Source organism: Solea solea, chromosome 6 (assembly GCF_958295425.1).
Source record: "Solea solea chromosome 6, fSolSol10.1, whole genome shotgun sequence".
Classification (NCBI taxonomy): domain Eukaryota; kingdom Metazoa; phylum Chordata; class Actinopteri; order Pleuronectiformes; family Soleidae; genus Solea; species Solea solea.
In genome coordinates, this window is record NC_081139.1 from 14,743,137 (window position 1) to 14,749,136 (window position 6,000).

Genomic DNA, 6,000 nt, shown 5'->3' on the forward strand with positions numbered 1-6,000 from the left:
GAACGAACATGTGTCTCTGCATTTTCAGAATAATACAATGATAAACTATCCTCATGTTGGAAACAGACAAAAAAAAAAAAATCCACTTGGCCGAACATCAGCTACCATGTGTATTTCAGTGTGAGAGCTGCAGGCATGATTTGCTTAGTGTTATAAAAGGATGTACCCGGAGAAATTAAACTTTCAACACAAGATACACAGACAATCAGACGAGGGATAATCTCATCTTTCAATATTATTTCAATAAAAGTTGGACTATGCCAATTTTGTTGTCATCAGGGAGACATGTACATTTTGTTTTCCCTGTTCAAAGTGGAGCAGGATTTTAGAACCACTGTGACATGCTTCTCTGTCACCTGATCTCATTCCAGCTCACACCCATTTTATAGCCTGGAGTGTCAGACACGTACAGAGATTTGTTTAATTATTCCCAGGTGCACTGAACCTTTTCTGATGGTTTTCTGGTGGCTTAACATCTGACAACCTCCTTTTACATGTTCAGGGTCAGATTTAGAGAGTGTTGATACACAGGCACTTAGATAGAAATGCAGTGATGTGGCATACCTGCTATATTTTCTATTATATGACAATGCGGGAAACTAGTACTTGAAATAACCATAAACAGCTCATAGTGACATTTTTACTGTATTCACAAGAGCTAGAGCTTCCATAGGTGACAGGTGAAATGACGCTGGACTTGCTGTATAAAGCTTGTGTGTGCCACAGGATGTTCGGCTTCTGTGGAGCTCAAAATAAGTGCATGTTTTAAATTTGCTCCTCATGCTGTGCAGACTGTTTGTCCACAAACCTGTCTGTTCCTCATCAGTGAGGCTGAATGGATTGATTTTCCTACACCAGCAATACTATTCAGAATAACAATCACAAAGTAATGAATGATAGAGTTATTTACATTAAATATATATATAATTTTCTTATTTTGAAAAAAAGAAACACACAAAACGGTAACTCCTGTTACTTGTGATTGTAATAGCAATATAAGGCCTCTTTCAAACTAAAATATTTGTTTTTTAATTTTTCACCCCTTTTGGGCTTGTATTCATTAGGATTAAACTGTGTGTTATTCAATATGTATTATTATTATTTTGAGGTGCTTTTCCCTTCTGCGTAACAGAGATACACTGCACTGTGAATTGTTATTCATTCATTGTGTGTTCAATAAAAAACATGAACACATATAATTGTTTGTGAGGCATAAGTTTAAGAAGACTGAGTTTGTCTGTTGTGACTTAGATGAAGATCAGATCACATTGTATGACCAATTTGTACAGAAATCCAGATCATTCCAAAGGGTTCACATACTTTGTCTTGCAACTGTAGCTATTGGAGATGATCTATGTTTTGGACTGTGCCAATAATGCATTCTATTGCCTTCATATTTCACATTTCGCATATTTAAAAGCTTAAGATTTAAGCCTTATTGTGACTGTTCTCTTTTGCACCTGTGTTATTTGTTGCAGTGTTGTGAAAACTTTCTCAGAAAGTTGATAAACACACTTGTTGAAAGTGGGCCAAACAGTTGGTGTAGTGGTTCGTACTCTTGCCTTTGCAGCAAGAAGACCCGCGTTTGAGACCCAGTTAGAACAAGGGCTTTTCTGCATGGAGTTTGCATGTTCTCCCCGTGTATGCATGAGTTTTCTCCGGGTTCTCCGGCTTCCTCCCACAGTCCAAAAACATGCAATATGGGGATTAGGTAAATTGGACATTCTGAATTGACCATAGGTGTGAGAGTGGATGGTTGTTCGTCTCTATGTGGCCCTGTGATGGACTGGCGATCTGTCCAGTGTGTACCCCACTGATCGCCCTATGTCAGCTGAGATTAGCACAGCACCCCCCGCGGCCCTCCTGTGAAAGATAAAGCGGTAGAAAATGGATGGATGGACTTGTTGAACATCTGTGTGTGTTGTGAGCTCTACAGAGGCCAAGGGTCACATTACTCACCATCTGTTCAGGTGCAGTGCAAATGAAAAAGTGACTCGTCTTCAAGGGCTCTCTCTCCACCTGAAAACAAATGACACATAATTATAGCTCTGTATTAGACACTGCATGTGTGTGTGTGTGTTTGTGTGTGCATTTTGTTTACACGTTTATGACATAGATACTGACCTTGTCCGGACCATAAATACTGATGGTGACCAAAACCTGGTCCTAACAGAACCTACACCTGAGGCACTGGTTAAGTTTAGGGCTAAGATTTGAATTGAAGTTAGGTTAGGGTTAAGTTAGGTTAGGCATTACCTGGTTAAGGTGAAGGACAATGCTTACAAGTGTCACGCTGTCAATGGCAAACAAATAAAAAAAAAACATGTAACTTGTTTCTCCAGTGATTAAAATACTACACCATTGTGTTTGATTTAGCATTATTTTACTAGTTTAACACTGTCTCGCTGACACATAACTTGTATAACCTGTGTAGTGTGAGCTCCCTGATGAAAGGCCCCTTTCCAAACCCATGTATTAAGGCATGACCCTTATTATTTACCGAGGGTCAGCTGGAGTGCAGCCCTGTGTGGGAGGGTGTCCTCCTCTCTTGTGGAGGTAATATCTCTCCCTGTCAACAGCAGCAAGGTTTCAAAGCTCTGCATTATACTTTTGCCCTGAAAAAACAAACAGAAACTTACACTGGATGACCACTGAGGGCTCAAACTATCAGAAACACTGACCACAATGCACCTGAGTAAACACATTCATTTAATTGAAACTAATTGAATTTAATTGTTGTAAGTCCCTTAAAAGAGACAGTTCAGGGTTTTGTGAAGTGAGGTTGTATGAGGTATTGTCACAGTCCCATGTTCTCAGTAAAGGTCATTTACCCAAAGGTTCTTCAAATAAAATCTGTATGCATGCTTAATTATCTTAAGAATATGTTCCCTGCTTTTCATGACAAGTCTTTTCCTGAGGTCTTGTCCCTTTGTTTGCTCACTCCCTCACACCTAGTGAAGTCCTACGAGATGTAACATCAAAGTTACACTCCACCTTTCAGATCATAATGTTTGATTTTTATGTCTTGAAATGCTTTGGATTCAGCTTTTATCAAAGTGACAAACAACCTCAAATTGATGTTCCCTGGTGAAGTGAGTTGTTTACAAATCTCAGGCTGTGTGAGTGATATGAAGCAGTAGGCAGCTATCGTAGATTTAATGACGTGCAGTGACCTCGATGGTGCAGTCAGAAGTCAGTAATCAGAATGTATCACTGCCTCATCTCATACAACTTGCATGTTTTGTTTCCCTGACATTGTTGTGGATGCACTGTTTTTTGTATGATGTCTAACTTTAGAAGAGATTGATTTTTATTGACAACTTCTAAAGTTTGAGTCTCGTTTTTTAACATTGCACAGGGTTGTTTTAAATCCTCAAACCTGATCCGAAGTAGCTGGGTCTCATCAGCAACTGTAACTCCCTGTCTGAGAATCTTAAGTGCTTAAGGCAGCGTAATCTTTGACTAATTTCACAAAGCATGTTTTAATTGTAACTATTTGTACAGTAATCTATTTATCCTCTATTTTGGATCAGGATTTTATTTCATTCAAACCTCCAGGGCTCACCTTTGAAGCTATAACGTTACTAATGCTGCACACCCTGTGTGAAAGTGATATTTAATCAATGTTCACCCCCTTCATTGGTAAAATAACTTTTGTTACCTGCATTCTATTGCACTTGTTCTTGGACTATGATACAACAGATGTGGTGAGTTTTTTGTGGGAAAGGATTATCACTGTCGGGGGGGAAAAAACATAAATACTTTATATTATGTATTATGAGCTTGTTTTATGTTTCTTGCCTTGATCCAAGCATTGAATTATCCAGATGAAGTATATCTCTGAGGAATTGCAGAATCTTTTCTTTGAACTGAATTCTTCAAAGCTGCCTTCGGCAGGTCTTGAACTTCTGGCTTGAAATTAAACTGTGATATATTTCAAGTAAGCCCACAGTGTCAGTGCAATGCACTGCTTAGGATTCTGTGCAGCTTTAATTTAACTATTGATAAAGGGCACCACCAGCTTATTTGTTCTGTGATCATTTGGACTGGAATGATGTGACTGAAAGGTGACCTTATATATTAGCAGGCTGTCGGTGAATTTAACTAACACAACATGTCTATGTAATGCTCAATCATGTCTTGAATACCTGGTGTAATAGACCTTTTGTCAGTCCGGATGGAGAGCAGAACCCTGATTAATGTCATTGGTAAACATTAATCAGGGTTCCACCCCACATTTATTAGAGCCAGGATCATGTCATTGTTCCAGGGTAAAGGTATAGATCACTCTAAATACTTGACAATTGAACCCATAGAAGCTGTTTTTATTTCCTATTTTTGGTTTTTGTTATTTTAAAACTGCATACATGTTTTCCTCGTATGTTCTGTATGTGCTCCAATTAAGTGATTGAGGTATAATTATCCTGTATGGTCATTACAGTGTAATGGCAACCCCTTCTCATTCAGTTTGGGGCTGCAACCATGGCCCCCTTTTTACGTCTGGCATTAGAATGCATTTTTTGTGATCAGTTAGCGCTTCATCACAGGCATTTATACCCCGTATTAACACGTGTCTCCAGTGTCCACATCAAAATCTTATTGCTATCCAATCACGGTTACCCCTTCTTCTGCAAAAATGTCCAGCAGCAGACTACTGCATCACATCCTGTGTGCCGCCATATCAGTATATGGACTCCTCTTTGCCCTTGCAGGGGAAGAAGTCGTCTTGGACAACCGGAAAGCTGATGAATGCAGAGGAGACTGCACAGTTTTGTCACCACTTTCATTGCATTTACACTTTTCAATTTGGTCACACTGCGTCTCTAACATGCCCTCGGATCGGATAACGTCCTCAATGTCTTGGGTGTATTTACACCTGTACTTACAAGTGGTCAGGCGCTATCCGATCACAGAAAACCCACTTTAATGCCAGGGGTAAAGGGGCCTATCAAAGCCTGATCCCCTCTGAGCGTCATCATTGTTTTCTTAGGGCTGCAGCAAGTCAGAGAGTTGGGGTAGAGCAAGACCATTAAGACGTTTATGTACAAACAAAGCTGGATCACACACTTGACAACATGCCATGTTGAACACTTTGCTTCTGCAGCTGCACTGTGGAGCACAGGTTCATGGTCAGACATCTCAAACATGCAAACTGGAGACACTCACATCTGTACAGCATCTGTGTGAGTTACAATGAGCCAGAGCCACATTTCATTCATTGCTTTTCTCCCAGACAACTGCAACTCATGTTAGCCAGACTTTATCTACATGCTTGGTGACGGAAGCAAGGCACTGTATATGCAGGTGGTATATGGAAAAATGCTATTTTATTATCAAATGAGGCATACATTATTTAAAGCTATTGAAGGCATGCAAATGACCACAGTACAAAAAAACGTAGCTGCATTCTACATCGTCCATGTAAAGCAGGGTATGTATGTTGGCGTAGTGATGCATCAATTATCTCTAATAATGTTGATATATCAGGCACAAAACAACAGGATTGACCTACTTGTACATAACCCTCAGACTGTTTGTCTGTCAGGAGTTCGAAGTAAGTGGAATGTGGCACTTTCCCAATGAAAAGCCTCACATTCAGCTGCCTGTCCACCACACTCATACAGCTTTGCATTTCAAACAGCTGAACTCATCTCTCTAATAGTGCTTTCAGACAGACATGGTTCTGGTTCTGGTTCTGGTGATGGTCTGGATTCTCAGAACCTTGGTACTTTCTGGCAAACCAGCCCACATTCACACTGACGTAGTTAAGTCCTAACCCTCAAACATGTTTGAAAAGTTTTGGGTTAGTTTGGCAGGTTTGACATGATCTCAATGCACCATTTCACTACCAGATAATATGGGTTGCTACCAAGGTTCCAGATCAAATCTCTGGTGTGATTCTCGTGGACTGGAATTAAAATTGCTCACAATCCCTGTCGTCTGAGACCATTAGCTGATAACATCACTCAGAATGAGAACATGAACATTGTTGCCACTGAA